The sequence below is a fragment of the Ovis aries genome, chromosome 9 (genome assembly GCF_016772045.2).
Source record: "Ovis aries strain OAR_USU_Benz2616 breed Rambouillet chromosome 9, ARS-UI_Ramb_v3.0, whole genome shotgun sequence".
NCBI classification, from domain to species: Eukaryota; Metazoa; Chordata; class Mammalia; order Artiodactyla; family Bovidae; genus Ovis; species Ovis aries.
The window spans coordinates 196,853-214,653 of record NC_056062.1 but is presented as its reverse complement, the minus strand read 5'-3'; the positions used below and the strand labels follow the sequence as shown (position 1 = coordinate 214,653).

At 48.4% G+C, this 17,801-nt stretch overlaps 1 pseudogene; it reads right to left on the bottom strand.

Moving 5' to 3' along the window:
* Positions 1-4,241: 4,241 nt before the first annotated feature.
* The window catches only part of LOC121820381 (ankyrin repeat domain-containing protein 26-like), a 68,475-nt pseudogene continuing 54,915 nt past the window's right edge, over positions 4,242-17,801 (bottom strand).

Genomic DNA, 17,801 nt, shown 5'->3' with positions numbered 1-17,801 from the left:
AGTCAGCCCTGCTGGCAGCTGCGCCTGGCCAGTGTGGCTGCTTTCTGCACAGTGGAACTTCTGCTTCCAGAATGAGCAGAGATGCATGGCTGCTGTGACACCCTGTACCGCCCGGGTGGGTGGAGACTCCGTGAGGGTGTGAGGTCAGCCTGGGCAGCCGGCGCTGGCTGGACTCTCCCCATCCCGCCGTGCCCGCTCTCCTGGGGTGTGGACACACCGGCCCACAGGCTTGTGACCCACATGTGCCTGGGCTTGCTTGAGGCAGACATACCCGAGAAAACCCATCCCCAGACTCACAGAGAAAGGACTCAGTGTTAGCCGGGTGGGACGGAGAGGTGGCCTGGCCCGGCCTGGGGCTCCCCGTGTTCCTTTCTGTTCCTTTGGGCAAAGGCCAGATGCCTCGGCCCGGCGTGGGGCGGCGGGGGGTTGGTCCCTGAGCCAGCGTCTCCCGTTCCCACACACTCTCCTTTGAGGTCTGCTGAGGCCTCGGCCTGTGGGCAGGGCAAACAGCAGAACATCTTGGCAGCGAGCAGTCTGGCTGGGGGCTCTTCTCCGCTGTGGAGGCCTGATACCCAGGTTCCGGGTTCTGTTGGGTTCTGTTGGGAAGTGACATCATTTCCTGGGTCCGCCGAGGTCCCTGACACAAAGCTAGACGGGTTTCTCAGGCCCTCGGTGCTGGGCATCATTCGGTTTACTCTCCATGTACCTTGGCCTGCTGTCCCTTTAGCCGTTTCTCTCGGTTTAGGAGCCTTGTTTGTGTTCTTTGGAGACAAACCTTTATCAGCTGTGCTTGGGAAGTATTTGTCTGCCAGTGTGTGACGTGTCGGTTGTCTTTCCATAAGGTGTTTAGCAGAGCACCTTTGATTTTACACAGTCGGCAGGATCGCCCTTCTGTGCCTTGCCTTTCTGTATTGTGTGTGAAGACTGAAAGCTCATGCCTAGCCTCTGCTCGAGTTTCTTCTGGATTTGTGAGACGGTTGGCAGGGAGAATAGGTCTCAGGAAAATTTGAAGGGAATTTGTTGTAAAGTGTCCAGTTTCCATCGGCATTCATGTCACCCTCCGTTTTCAGTTCATCGCTCCTGCACACTTTTGGAGGCCTTGTGGGAGGTGTGGTTGCATTTCAGTTTGGATTTCTGCCCTGTAGTAGATTGACCCAGTGCTGCCAACAGGGACCCTGTGAAGGGAGTGAGGTAGCCTGCACCTCCAGCACTGACCACAGGGTGGGGCCTCTGAGGCGAGTGCTGCTCTCCTCTGGGCGCCACAGCCTTAGGCATCCCAGTGAGGAGGGGCTAAAGGACTTGTGTCTCAGGCGCCTGCGACCTTGCCTTTGGGCCCCCAGGTGGGCGTTGACCCTGACAGGATCCATTGCAGCGCTGGTGAAGTGAGAGCCCATCTGAAACCGCCACTGCAGCTAAGGAGATGTCCCGGAGGCCCCTGGAGGGTCCTGCCGGGAGCCCTTTGTGGACATGCTGGGGATCTGGTCTTTCGTGGGCTGCCCAGGGAAGGCCAGCAGTCCAGACACGGCCCACGGGGATGACCACACTGCTGGCTCCAAAGGGTTGTCGTTGGCTGGTGCGTGTTCTTCGGAGTGGTCAGGCCGTGCACTGCCTCCCATGCAACGTCTGGGCCATGTCTCCTAGGCTAGAAACTCAGGTCTAGCTTGTAGGTCTAGGCTGCGCTGGCCGTGTGCATTGCCTCTTCTTGCAGCTTCACAGCTTGCTTGTCTTCTTTACTGTAGACTGATTTTCCAGAGTGCGTTTGGTCCACAAGGATGTTGGGTCTCTCAGCCTTGTGTCATGAGGTTGAGACAGCGCTTTTCCGGTTGTTGATGTGCCTTTACCCACTGTCTGTCCTGGCTTCTTTTGGTGACTTTGTTTGTGCCTGAGGAAGAGTTCAGCGTCTTTTCTGGCTGAGACGTCGCATGACAGTAGTGCCCAGCTGGAGATGATTTGCCATAAGGGTCTCGTTTTGCCGATGGAATCTTGAAATCACCTGCCCTGCCCTTCGATACACAAAGGGTGCCTGAAAGGAAATAGAGAAACCAGAATTCCCAAGTCTACTCGTAAAATATGTGTGAGTCTAATAACACCCCTTTACTATGATTTTGTTCATTGGCATTGACTGGTGACATCCAGGTTAGGGAAGAGACTCAGATAGAAGAGGATTGAAGGTTGAAGTAGGAGGAACAGGAGTGCTTGAGGTGAATAGAGGATTTGCTGGGGTGGAGGGGGGTGGGAGAATGAAAGGGCCCCCAACAACTGAGAGTGGTGAGGGCTGCGCAGCATTGTGAAGGTCCTTAATGCTCTGGAAATGTACCCGACCGTGGGTTTTATGGCTTGACACTTAGAGGAAAACAGTCCCCAACTCTGTGAAGAACAGCGTGTAAGTCAAGAACATACAGAGAAAGTGAATGAAGAGAAGCTCAGGAAAGGAACTCAGTCTCCATTGGCTGAGGGAAAGTTGACAGCATCCCTGGGGTGAGGGGTGGGCAGGAGGATGGAGCACAAGGACCTAAGGTCCTCCATTTTGTTAACAGAAAAGCTCCATTTGTAAGGTTCCAGGAAAAGAGCTTTGGGACTCCAAGAGCCTTGGAAATCCCCTGACCTCACCCCACCACCCATGAGCAAATAGCACCCGTGGCCAGGCTGAAATGGAAAACCAATCAGAAGCCAACACCTAACCCTTGCACAGAAGGTAACCAATTAGACGCCCCCAACCCGGAAACTGCGCTTCTCAAATTTTCCGAGAGAACACGCTATATAAGCAGTGTAATCCGAGCTCGGGGCTCTTGTCAGAACTCCACTGCGCTGGATGAGACATGAGCCCTAGCTCGAGCGAGCGATAAAACCCCTTTGTGCTTTTGCATTGCTGTGAGCTCTTATTCTCTCAGTCTTGGGAACCGGACTGCGTAGCAGAGGATGCAGAAGTAACCTCCCCTGGACACGGTGTTTCCAGAAATGGAAGTGGAGACGGCTCTGGGTCTCTGTCCAGAGCAGGCCCATTCTCCTGCAGGTGGGTCAGTCATCCCACGTGTGAGTCTTGGGCAGCAGGGGCAGACTCTTGCAGGGGTGGAAGCTTATCGCCTGACTCAGGTTCTCTGCGAAAGCCCGAGCAGGGCAGGTGTAACTGCACATGTAGGTGGACGTGGAGGTTCTCCCTGGGGATTGGAGCATTGGCGCCTGGGGCTGGGGTTCCTGCAGGCACAGAGATCTGATCTTCCCAGTGTGTTGGCCGATACCGAGCGGGCCCGTGTCTTTGGGTGGGGAAATCTCAGGTCTCAGTCTCCTCAGTGGATCCCTGGGGTCGTGCACCTGTAGCAACCATCTCCAGAGACAGGTCTTGGAGGTGGAGCCTGGTTGAACCTGGGGCCTGGTGCTAGAGCTGTGAGAGAAGAAAAGATTACGCATGGCCGGCTTGCCCTGTGCCTCTGAGACAGAATTCTTCCCTGAACTTTGAAGACAAGTCCCACTGAGGAAGTCCCAAAGGATGCCTTCTGGGACTGCAGTGTGAAAGATGGGTGATGTGAGGCCAGCCTTGGTCCGGCCCAGCCCCAGCTCTGGGGTACCCCACGCTGTGTAGGTCAGCACCCCTCCCACACACTCACATGCACAGGCCCAGCCTCCTCACCTGTGTGCTCTGCCGTGCTGGGCTCCAGGTCCTCCTCCCGCCTCAGAGGCAGGGGTTCTCGAGCCTCTGGGTCAGAGCCGGGTGTGCCGAGGCGTGTCGCAGACTCAGACTGGTCCCCGGGGTGTGTCCTGGTGGTATCTGGCAGCAGGCCTTGCCTGCTTCTCTTCATTCCCAGTGGGCTGACCTCCTTGGGCACGCTCACCTGGAGCTTGCACTGGGCCTCACGGGGGTGGTGGTGGTCGGGATGTCTCCTCATCGGCCAGATCCAGTGGGAAGCTCTGCAATGACGTTGACCGTCAGTCAGCCCTGCTGGCAGCTGCGCCTGGCCAGTGTGGCTGCTGCTTCTGCACAGTGGAACTTCTGCTTCCAGAATGAGCAGAGATGCATGGCTCTGTGACACCCTGTACCGCCCGGGGTGGTGGAGACTCCGTGAGGGTGTGAGGTCAGCCTGGGCAGCCGGCGCTGGCTGGACTCTCCCATCCCGCCGTGCCCGCTCTCCTGGGTGTGGACACACCCGGCCCACAGGCTTGTGACCCACATGTGCCTGGGCTTGCTTGAGGCAGACATACCCTGAGAAAACCCATCCCCAGACTCACAGAGAAAGGACTCAGTGTTAGCCGGTGGGACGGGAGAGGTGGCCTGGCCCGGCCTGGGGCTCCCGTGTTCCCTTTCTGTTCCTTTGGGCAAAGGCCAGATGCCTCTCGCCCGGCGTGGGGGGCGGGGGTTGGTCCTGAGCCAGCGTCTTCCGCTCCCACACTCTCCCTTTGAGGCTGAGGCCTCGGCCTGTGGGCAGGCAAACAGCAGAACATCTTGGCAGCGAGCAGTCTGGCTGGGGCCTCTCCGCTGTGGAGGCCTGGATACCCAGGTTCCGGGTTCTGTTGGGTTCTGTTGCGGGAAGTGACATCATTTCCTGGGTCCGTTGCCGAGGTCCCTGACACAAAGCTAGGGACGGGTTTCTCAGGCCCTCGGTGCTGGGCATCATTCGGTTTACTCTCCATGTACCTTTCTTGGCCTGCTGTCCCTTTAGCCGTTTCTCTCGGTTTAGAAGCCTTGTTTGTGTTCTCTTTGGAGACAAATCCTTTATCTGTGCGTTTGGAAGTATTTGTCTGCCAGTGTGTGACGTCGTTTGCTGTCTTTCCATAAGGTGTTTAGCAGAGCAGAGACCTTTGATTTTACACAGTCGCAGGATCGCCTTTCTGTGCCTTGCCTTTCTGTATTGTGTGTGAAGACTGAAACTCATGCCTAGCCTCTGCTCGAGTTTCTTCTGGATTGTGAGACGGTTGGCAGGAGAATAGGTCTCAGGAAAATTTGAAGGGAATTTGGTGTAAAGTGTCCAGTTTCCATCGGCATTCATGTCACCCCTCCGTTTTCAGTTCATCGTCCTGCACTTTTGGAGGCCTTGTGGGAGGTGTGGTTGCATTTCAGTTTGGATTTCTGCTGTAGTAGATTGACCCAGTCGCCAACAGGGACCCTGTGAAGGAGTGAGGTGCAGCCTGCACTTCCAGCACTGACCACAGGGTGGGATCTGAGGGAGTGCTGCTCTCCCCTGGGCGCCACAGCCCAGGGCATCCCAGTGAGGAGGGGCTGAAAGGACTTGGTGTCTCAGGCGCCTCTGCGACCTGTTGGGCCCCCAGGTGGCGTTGACCCTGACAGGATCCATTGCAGCGCTGGTGAAGTGAGAGCCCATCTGAAATCCGCCACTGCAGCTAGGAGATGTCCGGAGGACCCTGGAGGGTCCTGCCAAGCCCTTTGTGGACATGCTGGGGATCTGGTCTTCGGGCTGCCCAGGGAAGGCTGTCAGCAGTCCAGACACGGCCCACGGGGATGACCGTCACCTGTCTCCAAAGGGTTGTCGTTGGCTGGTGCGTGTTCCTTGGAGTGGTCAGGCCGTGTGCACTGCCTCCCATGCAACGTCTAAATTGTCTCCTAGGCTAGAACTCAGGTTCTAGCTTCCAGGTCTAGGCTGCGCTGGCCGTGTGCATTGCCCTCTTCTTGCAGCTTCACAGCTTGCTTGTCTTCTTTACTGTAGACTGATTTTCCAGAGTGCGTTTGGTCCACAAAGGATGTTGGGTCTTCCTCTAGCCTTGTGTCATGAGGTTGAGACATCGCTTTTCCGGTTGTTGATGTGCTCCTTTACCCACTGTCTGTCCTGGCTTCTTTTGGTGACTTTGTTTGTGCCTGAGGAAGAGTTCAGCGTTTTTCTGGCTGAGACGTCGCATGACAGTAGTGCCCAGCTGGAGATGATTTCCATGGTCTCGTTTGCTGATGGAATCTTGAAATCACCTGCCCTGCCCCTTTCCTACACAAAGGGTGCCTGAAAGGAAATAGGAAACCAGAATTCCCAAGTCTACTCAAAATATGTGTGAGTCTAATAACACCCTCTATGATTTTGTTCATTGGCATTGACTGGTGACATCAGGTTAGGGAAGAGACTCAGATAGAAGAGGATTGAAGGTTCTCAGGGCGAGGGAGGAACAGGGAGGCTGAGGTGAATAGAGGATTTGCTGGGGGTGGAGGGTGGGGCGGAGAATGAAAGGCCCCCAACAACTGGAGTGGTGACTGCAGCAGTGAAGGTCCTTAATGCTCTGGAAATGTACCGACCGTGGGTTTTATGGCTTGACACTTAGAGGAAAACAGTCCCCAACTTGTGAAGAACATGGTGTGTCAAGAACACAGAGAAAGTGATGAAGAGAAGCTCAGGAAAGGGAACTCAGTCTATTGGCTGAGGGAAAGTTGACAGCATTTAAAGGGTGAGGTCCAGCGAGGATGGAGCATGAAGGACCTATTCCTAATTTTACTAACAGAAAAGCCCCATCTTGTAAGGTTCCAGGGAAAGAGCTTTGGGACTCCAAGAGCCTTTGGGAATACCTGACCTCACCCCACCACCCAGTGAGCAAATCAGCACCCGTGGCCAGGAGGAGAAATGGCAAACCAATCAGAAGCCAACACCCTTGCACAGAAGGTAACCAATTAGACGTCCCCAACCCGAAACTGCCGCTTCTCAAATTTTCGAGAGAACACGCTATATAAGCAGTGTAATCCGGAGCTCTGGGAACTTGTTAGAAGTCCACTGCTTGGATGAGACATGAGCCTCTACTCGCGAGCGATAAAACCCCTTTGTGCTTTTGCAGCTGTGAGCTAAGAGATTCTCTCAGTCTTGGGAACTAGGACAGAAGGAGGAGAGATGCAAGTAACCCCCAGACACGTGTTTCCAGAAATGGAAGTGAGACGGCTCTGGGTCTCTGTCCAGAGCAGGGAGCCCCATTGTTGCAGGGTGGGTCAGTCATCCTGCATGTGAGTCTTGGGAGCAGCCAGGGCAGACTCTTTGCAGGGTGGTCTTATCGCCTGACTCAGGTCCCTCCTGCCAGCCCGAGCAGGGGCAGGTGTAACTGCACATGAAGGTGGACGTGGAGTTCTCCCTGGGGATTGGAGCATTGGCGCCTGGGGCTGGGGTTCCTGACAGGCACAGAGACCTGATCTTCCGTGTGTAGGCCGATACCGAGCGGGCCCGGTGTCTTTGGGTGGGAAATCGGCTTACCTCCCTCAGTGGAAATTGGGTCTGCACCTGAGCAACCATCTCCGTAGAGACAGGTCTTGAGGTCTGCCTGTTGAACTTGGGGCCTGGTGCTAGAGCTGTGAGAGAACAAAAGATTTCGGGTGGAGGCCTTGCCCTGTGCCTCTGCGGGACAGAATTCTTCCCTGAACTTTGAAGACAAGTCCACTGAGGAAGTCCCAATAGGATGCCTTCTGGGACTGCAGTAAAGATGGGTGATGAGGCCAGCCTTGGTCTCGGCCCAGCCCCAGCTCTGTACCCCCGCTGTGTAGGTCAGCACCCCTCCCCACACACTCACATGAAGGCCCAGCCTCCTCACTGTGCTCTGCCTGCTGGGCTCCAGGTCCCATCCCGCCTCAGAGGCAACTTCTCGAGCCTCTGGGTCAGAGCCGTGTGCCAGGCGTGTCGCAGACTCAGACTGGTCCCGGGGTGTGTCCTGGGTGGTATCTGGGCAGCAGGCCTTGCCCCTCTTCATTCCAGTGGGCTGACCCTCCTTGGGCACGCTCACCTGGAGCTTGCACTGGGCCTCACGCGGGGTGGTGGTGGTCGGGATGTCTCCCCATCGGCCAGATCCAGTGGGAAGCTCTGCAATGACGTTGAGGGTAGCCCTGCTGGCAAGACTGAGTGTGGCTGCTTCTGCACAGTGGAACTTCTCCCAGAATCAAAGAGATGCATGGGTGCGTGCACCCCCATGCCAGGGGGGTGGAGACTCGTGAGGGTGTGAGGTACCTGGGCAGCCGGGCTGGCTAGGACTCTATCCCCATGCCCGCCTGCCCTGATGTCAACCCGGCCCACAGGCTTGTGACCACATGGCCTGGGCTTGTTGAGGCAGACATACCCCGAGGAACCCATTATAGACTCACAGATAAAGGACTCATGTTAGCCGGGTGACGGGACAAGACTGGCCCGGCCTGGGGCTCCCGTGTTCCCTGTTCCTGAGAAAAAGGCCAGATGCCTAGTTCTCGTGGCTGCGGGGGTGGTCCCCAGCCAGCCCACTTCGCGCCCACACACTTCTTTGAGGTCTGCTGAGGCCTTCAGCCTGGGGGCAGGGAAACAGCAGAACATCATGGCAGCGAGCAGTCTGACTGGGGGCTCTTCCGTGGGAGTCTGATACCCAGGTTCCGGGTTCTGTTCTGTTATGGAAGTGACATCATTTCCTGTGGCCGAGGTCCCTGACACAAACTAAGGGTTCTCAGGCCAGCCTGCTGACAACAGTCGGTTTAGCTCCATGTACAATTCTTGGAGCTGTCCTTTAGCAAGTTTCTCTGGTTTAGGAGCCTTTGTACTCTTTGGAGACAAACTTTAAATGTGCCTTGAAGTATTTGTCTGCCAGTTGTGACCTAAAATTGCTGTCTTTCCATGGTGTTTAGAAAAGCAGAGCCTTGATTTACAGTGGTAGGATCTGCCCTTCTTGCCTTGCCTTTCTGTATTGTGTGAAGACTGAAAGACGGCAGCCCACCAGGCTCCCCTGTCCCTGGAATTCTCCAGGCAAGAACGCTGGAGTGGGTTGCCATTTCCATCTCCCATGAATGAAAGTGAAAAGCGAAAGTGAAGTCGCTCAGTTGTGTCTGACTGTTAGTGACCCGATGGACTGCAGCCTACCAGGCTCCTCTGGCCATGGGATTTTCTAGGCAAGAGTACTGGAGTGGGTTGTCATTGCCTTCTCCATGACTGGTATCTAGAAGCTTATAAAACAGAAAATGGTAGAGTAACTTCTTCGCAGAAAATCAACAAGAAATTGCTTGAAACTATCAGAATGAGAAAGGCTGCTAGCACTGACTTTGCCGGGTCACAGGTCTAGTGGAACTGGGAAGTAATGTTTGGCATTTATGCCATTTGGTTTTGCTTTTGGGGGCACTTTTGCCACTTGGCTTTTGATTTGGGAGCATCTCTCTGCTTTCTGTTTCATTTGGAGTATGACTCCTGGCTGGTGAAGTTGTTCAGTTTGGTTTGTTGGTTTGGTTTGAGTGCACAGACATCTGGTACAAACTGTTCGAGCTAATATGTGAATTGCTCACTCTAAGCTTCTACACCGCACCTGGGAAACCCTTGGGGAGACTTTTTAAATGACTGGTCAATCTATAGCTATGATCCAATGCCAAGAAAAGTGGCCTAAAATTATTAGATGTTTACTGACATAGGATAAGAAAATGGACTGAAGTTCTCTCATTTCCAGGACTTCCTCCTGTAATCAACAGCCGGGGGCTGATCAAATTGAGACCCCCTACTTTCCCAGAGAGACAATCCTTGCTGGGACCAATCTACCCTTGTTATCAGGGCCAAGTTGAGCAATATCTGGTCTAAATTTCAGCTGTAAAACTATGGTCACAAAAAAATACAATTTTTGACAATGTGGTCGCAATATTCTTTAGACTCCAGAGGAAGCTTGAAGAGAAAAATTATCTCTTTAAGAATTCTTACCCTGAGGAAATAACTCCTCCTATACATCTAGACCATATCTAATTCCTGAAACCAAAACAAACATAAAGGGGAACAAAACCTTTTAAAATCTTACTGCAACCATTTTTTATTCATAACTAACTTTGAAAAACAAAGCTATAGGATCTCTTGTGTCTATTTGCGTGTATGTATGTCTCAGTGAGTGTCTTTGCTTTTTTGATAATATTGCTTATTGCTGAGATCAGTTTGTAAATGAACTCTAATCTAATTGGCCTTAAAAAAAGTAAGCACTTACACATCAGTAATTCTAAATACAAGAGAAATTAACCTAAATGAATTTCAGGTCCATGTGAAATGGGAAATATTCAGTATAAAATACCTGATATTAATGTTTAGTTGTTGATTTAAATGATGTAGACATGTCTAAGAGTAGTTAACATTAAACAGAATATTTCCATTGTACCTAGGTTTAATATAAGTTAAATATTATTATATCTGTTACAAGTTTGTCAGCAAGGAAATGACTTCCAGTGAAAAGACTTCTAAAAAAATGTAGATGAAAAAAAATGTAGATGAGCTATGAGCCTTTAGATAGGCTCTATTAAAAATAATTATGCTCTTTAGGAATATATATCTGAAATAGTCTCTCCAGATTGGGGTAACTTGAACTTCTAAGGGTTGTGCTAAAATAAGTGTTGGAAGTCTATTGAATAGCAGAGTTATTTCCAAATAAAATAAGATTTTGAAACATTTACTACTAAACACTAATTACCTCTTACTGAGAAACTAAAGAGATTTGAGATTAAACATAAATGATGTTTGGTGCCATTCTAAAATGTTCTCTAAGAAAACAAAGATTTTAGAAATCATCACTGGTATTTTATTTATTTATCTATAAAATGCTAATATAAAAGTCAGTTCTTGGTTGCTTAAGGGAAGTAGGAAGTGTGTTTTCAGTAAAGAAGGTATGAGGAATAGAATTTCATTTTGTGAAGGGAAAACGAAGTAAGTCTGACTTACAGGTGACGTTTTAGGATGGAAGAACACAGTAATGGGTACGATAAGGTTTCTGAAAAGTAAACCATGAGGAAAGAGTTTATATATATATGGTTAGGACTAAGTTTAAAATAAAGTTAACTAAGTGTACCTTTTAAGTAAGCTGGTGCAAACACTTGAGTTTAGCTTTTCTGTCTGTTAAGAGGACAGCTTTCCTTCATATAAAGAACTGCCTTTGACAACAGATTTAAGTTTCTTTATCTCTTAAATGATCTGTTCTGAAATTCTTTATTGTGACTTTGGCTAGCTGAACAGTATTGTTTCACAATGACTTGTAGTCTTATCTCACTGAGTTGTTCTAAACCTCTTTGATATTTGTTGACAAGGCTTCTTAAATCATTCTAAGGAAGAAGATTTCTAGCCTAACTTTGGGATGCTTCAGAAGGCCCCTGAAACATCCCAAAGAGAGATATTACACTAATTAGGTTTGTCTTATATACAGAACTACATGGAAAGTATTGTCAAGTGAGTAATAAGTCTCAGGTTATATTGTATGGTAATATGTTACTAATATAGATATCCTAGAAACTGTATGGAGTTCCTGAAATTTTGATATGTTTGGGTAAAATGTTATCGGGTATAATTCAGTTACTATCTCAAAATATTGTCATAGCACTAACCAAATTTTGCAAAAATGCTTCCCCTTCAAGATTTATAAAAATAACTTTTGGATAAATACCAGTTTCTGAAGTGGAGAAAGATTCTAAAGAAAAATCTGCTGACTTCACAAAGGTTAACAAGAGGACTGAATGAACTGGTGAATATGCTTATAACTTTTATGGTTTCTAGTTTTTCAGGTTTAAGAAAAACTTTCCCTTCAAACTAATTATGACAGTAATTTGGTAAAATTATATTTTATAAAAAATCGAAACATTTGTCTTTTCTCTCTGTCTGAACCCTCCAGAGATTGGAAACTCTTAGTTTCCAGTAATTTTATCAGATAAGTTAGGAAGGTTATTTCACTAACAGGTACAGAAATCTGAAGGAACTTGAATCTGAGACCTTAAGATGGGAGGAATTCACTTAGATCTGTTAGGCAAAATCTGTGATAAACGTTTGGCATGACTTTCCTAGTCCTGAAAGGTTTTATTTTAAACGTTCAGTCTGAGACTTTTGTAGTCTCAGCAACGCAAAAAAGTCTATGATCAATTATGGTTATATAAATCATCAGGAAAAGTTTATTGCGACCATATTTATATTACAAATAAGTCTTAATTTGGTTATATTTGGTTAAAATGATGGTGATTTTAGGGAGAAAAAGATGTTTCAATGAATGTTAAATCCCAGTTTGTTAATGGAGGTCTGTATCTACTAAGACTCATTTCCTGGATAGTTCTTTGTTGTTAGGGTATATTAACGTAAAATTTAATTGCATTATTAAAGGACACTCTAGGGTTGTTTCTGAAGCTTATCTTAGTAATCTATCTTTGGATGAAGATCAGATGCTTCACGCATGACCTGCAATTAAGACTGAAAGAAGACATAGTTTAAGGAACTCTCTCCAACCTGGATGGATGGACCTTTCTATCAGGTACTTTTAACTAGCTCATGCCCAGTGAAATTGAAGGGAAATTGACTCTTGGGCTAACTCCCACTTCCAAAGGCCCCTAAGCTGGACGGGGTCTATAAAGATGCCTGCTGACCTCAAACTCACCTTAAAACAATGCTCAAACAGAGGAAAAGACACTACTCTAGGACGAGAAGAAGATGACATCACAAGTAGACAGCTTGCCCAAGATGCTGATCTGACTTTTATGATCATTTATAATGTTTTCTTGATTCCTTGGACCTATGCGTATCAATCAATCTTTTCTATCATGGACATGATTCTATGCTAGTTTAAAACTCAATCCAATTGTTTGATTGTGGCCAATTACCTATGTCTAGTACTTTTGGGTTTCCTTGGTGGATTTTTGTTCTCCAGGGTTACCCACTAGGAAATTTCTTTTAGATGACTGTTCAGTCCTGTTCTATCTTCACGATATTATGAATGGGATTCTCTCACCTGGCCAATTAATAATACCTGCTCTGGGGATGCTGGCCATAGATTTAAGTGTTCTCTTAGGGTCATTTTAACTCAATTGGAGTAATGACCTAAGTCTCAATTAACAAAATTAACCTATCATTTGTGAAAAGGAAAATTCCCACAGTTATGGGGTAGATCTACATGGTTAACACTAGGTTATGGTAATTTAAGTTTAAAAGTTCCTCTGTGTTGGGAAGGGTTAAGTCATACTAAAAATGATCAACCTGGCAATTACGAGACAAGGCTGGGTGCTTTATGAACTATGTCTCTTATTACCCTTAGAGAGAGTGATTGGTATGGAACTCAGTGGATTTGCGGCACTAGTTTATGGCCTTCATATCTACAGGGTTGTATATGAAGGTGTAGCCTGGGATTCCCATGAATTTTATGTCATACACGTCAATGAATTAGAGGTAACCCTAGCCAGTCTACCATTGGTATGATCCCAGTGGGTTAAAGACCTGTATTCTACTGGTATGATCATTTAGCAGCTTTTGTGTATATGTGTGTGTGTGTGTGCACCTTCAGTGGGGTTGGAGGATGTAATTGACCATATCTAAGCCTTAACATCTGTCATAAGCTTTAAATGAGAGTAACTGGGCTATTAGCCTATTGAATTCTGAGATCCCTATGATGAGAGAGGCAGTGCTACACAACTGCAAGGCCCTTGACACCTTAAAGCATCTCAGGGAGATATCTGTGTTATAATGCAAACTGAATGGTATATTTTCATACCTGGTAAATCCTTTAATGTAACACATTTGAATCACATGAAAAATAAGATTTCTGCTTTCAGTGACCCATTCCTTAATCTTGACGATCTTTTAAGAAAACTGGTGTGGGAGGCTCATGGCTAAAATACTTACTTTTAATTCTGCTAGTGTTATTAACTACACCAGTTGTATTTTGCTTGTTTCACAAGATTATCATTTCTTGTATTACCAAGTGTATGAATCTCCAATGAAAATGATGACTAGACTTGAAGCAGTTGATCAAATGTATAGCTTGATATATGATCAATGATTGTAATAATGTAACTCTAGGTTTGAAAAGATGCAACGAGAGGGAATACTTTCCTGGACCATAACTAGAAGACAGGTGTCCAGAGATTTTTGACTATTAAGACCTAGTCCAGTAATAGCACATTGTCTTATCAACAAAAACCTTCTTCAGAACTGGGAATGAGCCTTCCCAGCAATGCGAAACAAAATGCTCATGAAATGCCCGCCAAAGTATGGTCAGATTTATGACCACAAGGGGGCTGTGTCAACTACAAATTGGCATGGACCAAGAGCATTGCCAACGACTGAACAACAAAGGCATCTAGAGATTGAACCCCATGCTGCTCTAGCTGTTGACCTTCAACAACCCCATGAAGTGAGGCACTGGGTGCTCCAGGGAATCTGGTGGGACAGGTCTTTAGATAGTTGGATGTTTTTAGGGACAGATTTTATGATTTCAATCCTTGCATCTCCTCATATCTAGAGAAACACTAAATCCCTTCATGGTGATATCAGATCCTCATGACTAACAAAAAGCCTTTTGTAAAATGAGTGCTTCATGGTATTGCATTCCCTCTTTGGTAAAGAATCTGCCTGCAGTGCAGGAGACCCAGGTTCAGTTCGTGGGTTGGGAAGATCCCCTGGAGAAGGAAATGGCAATCCACTCCTGTATTCTTGCCTGAAGAGTCCCATGGACAGAGGAGCCTGGCAGGCTACAGTCCATGGGGTCTCAAGAGTCGGACATGACTTAGCAACTAAGCTACTACTACTACTGCTACTTCCCCCAAAGCTTATAAATTGTCTTTCCTCCACTGCTACTTGAGAGAAGTCTTCTCTCAGAGCTGTCTGAGATGCTGCTTCCTGGGCTGCAGTTCTCATTTTGCCCCAAATAAAACTTAACTCACAACTCTCCAGTTGTACATCTTTTTTTAGTCGACACCTGCCACTGCAAAAGTTACCCTGGGCTCCATAGAGGTGATGAGAGTTGGGGCCTGGGGCCCTGGGCACCTCCAGTGTTTCAGTGGTGAGCCTGGTCAGAGCTGGGTCAGAGAACAGCTCAGGATCAGGAGGGGATGTCCGGTTCCCTAAAGGGATCCAATGTCCCTTTGTGCCACAGCTGGGACATGGACCTGGAGGGGGCCTTGGCTTTAGGTGTGAGTGGGTCCAGTGGCCTTCTTTGCTGCGTTTGAAGCAGGGCCCAGGTTGCTTCCTTTCTTTGTTGGTTGATGGAGGCTTGGAGCCATGTAGGGCAGTGGCTAAAAGGTGGCATTTGGCCTGATCTCGTTGGGCCTTCTCTAGCTTTGCCTGTCCTTTCTGGTTATTGAAAATCTTAAAGGTTAAATTTAAAAGGTCTCATTGAGGGGTTTGAGGACCTTATGCCTTTTTTAGTTTCTTTTGGATATTTGGGGACAACTGGCAGATAAAATGGGTGTTAAGGACAATGGTGCCCTCTGCTGAAGTGGGGCCTAATTTTGAAAATTTTTGTAGTGCTTCTGTTAACCTGGCTAGAAACTGTGCTGGGTTTTTATCTAGCCCTTGAGTTATTTCCAAGAGCTTATCAAAGTTGATGGCTTTATGCCTTGCCTTTTGGAAGCTCACAATGAAGCAAGCAACCACGTGATTACAGGCTGCTTGTCCAGGTCTCCCTGCCTAGTAATCCCAGTTGGGATCATCGTGGGAACAGCTGTTGCCCCTATGGGTTTAGTGTTGTCTGTCCTGTGTATCTCATCAGCACGCACCTGAGAGGCTTGCTGTAGTTGTTCCTTCACTTCTGGGAGAAGAGTGGAGGAAAGGATGATGTAAATATCATGCCAGGTTAAGTTGTAAGACTGGGTAAGATGCTTGAATTCTTTTAGATAATTATTAGGGTCCGAGGAGAAGGAGCCAAGATGCTTTTCAATGTGAGATAGATCAAAGAGGGAGAATGGGACATGAACCTGAACGATGCCTTCTGCCCCAGCTACTTCCCCTAAAGGGAGGAGTGGAGCACAGAAAGGAGCGGAGTCCTGCGGTGAAGTTTCCTGTCTTAAAGGTGTTTGCGACAGGGTACTAGGGAGGGGATCAAGGGAGGTGGGGTAAAGCCTTAGGACCCTGGGGTAGACGATGGGGCTGAGGTCTCAGAGCTTATCTCAGGCACAGGCTGGGGTGGGGGTCAGGAGCTGCAGCAGTGGCCTGTGCCTGAGAAGGAGGGAGGAAGGAGGGGGTGTAAGGTGGAGGTTGTGGAACTGGATCTGGAGCTGCTGCAAGGGGATTGGGAGTGATAGGGGGTGGGCTGTGGTTGGAAGGGTCGAAGGAAGAAGGCAAGTCTGAACAGGGAAGGGGAAGCATCGTATTTGGAGGATGTGGCCCAGAGTGGATTCACAGAGAGAGGGTCGAGAGTGAAGAGCAAAGAAGGCCTGAACATAAGGGATTTCTAACCATTTGGCATTGCGGTGGCAGAAGCTATCAAGGTCCGGTAGAGTATCATCATAAAGAGTTCCATTTTCTTGCCATCGGGACCTGTTATCGAGTCTGTGTTGCAGCCAGACAGTGTTAGAATAGTAAATAAAATAGTAAATAAGTCTTTTTGGTCTTATCTTCCCTTGGAAGCCCAAGGCTTTTAGGTTATGGAGAAGGCATCCTAGAGGAGTAGGTTTTTGAGGGCTGGGATTGAGAATTTCCCATTGCCACTGAAGAGGGAGGTTAGGCAAAGGCGAGAGAAAGCGAGAAGAAAGGTCCGAGAGAAAAGGCTTCCCCATTCTCAGGACTCTCTCAGAGAGTAATAACAGTCTGGTTTGATATGGGCATCCCCTATTTCAAAGTCAGATGGGGTGCAAGGGCCATGGAAATCCTCCCGCCCAGTGTGAGAGAGAAGATCCGAGAGAATAGGATTTCACTCACTCTTGTAACCTGTGGATGAAAAGTGGGCTGGTGTGTGGATGTGAGTCCAGCAAGGCAAGTGGAGAGTCTCAGTTTCTTGGCAAGGTCCAAGGGAGGGGACAACTGGAGGTGGGCAAGGAGCCTACCCAGGTGCCATGGATCTTCCTTCCCGGGTTTTGGCACTAAAATGTAAGGTGAGTGTGGAGGAAAAGAGAGCAAGCTGGGCGGTCAGACAAGAAAAGGTAATTCATTAGAGGGAAAAGAGAGGGTGACTGGCTCTTAAGGAGAACCAATATTCCCCCCTATCAGACAGAGTCTTTCTTATACCCCACCAATGGGAAATTCTCTGAAGGGATTATCACATAGCCAGAGGTCTGGAATCTGGTGGTCTCGCAGCTTTGAGAAGATAGGTACCAGTGAGATAATAGGATGCCATTTGGGCAGTTTGGTCAGTCTCACAGATCACTGTGATTTATTCTTTGTGAAATCATCATAATGAGCCATCTTATCAATGAGATCCCATGTGGGCCCAATCACTTAATAGGCTTGTGCCAAAGTACTGATTCTGAATGTCAGCTCATAAGGCAGCAGCTTGAAAAGTGCATAGGTCATGTGGAAAGGAGAATTATGGACTAGTTTTAGGAAAAGTGCCAAAGGGGCAAGGTTTTCTTGGAAATTTCTCTAGGCATGAAATCACTTATTGATGACATTTTAAAAAATCCTCCCTGTACCTAGCTGGCCCAGTGCTAGCAGGAGAGAATTCTGACATTCCCCACTTACCTTGCTGGCACTGCTTGCCCTACTATGTCTCTCTATTACCTGTGGAACACACATATCTAGCCCAGCCATGCCCACAACGCTCCTCCAAAATGGCTTCCCCCTGAGGGCCTGGATTCCCCCAACAGACTCCTTCCCTACCACACACAGTGGTTGGACTCGGCCATGACTCACAACCCCTCAAGGTGGTTCCCAGACCATGTCAGCTCCAGCCAGAAGCACATCTGCAACTGTTGAGGTGGGGTTCACGCTCAGCTGCACTGGTGGTCAACCAGACCCATCAGCCTGCCCAAAGCAACGTTGGCACATCCAACAGGACACCACACTCAGCCTACACAGGAGACACACTGGATTTCCTGTCTCTGCTGACCTGGAGTAACTGTTCTTCTGAGCCACACAGGAGACACTATACTTAAGTCCACTCATTCAACATGGAGTCATGGATCATCTACCTAATATTAATGCATAGAAACAAAAAAATAGGCAAAATGAGGAGACAAA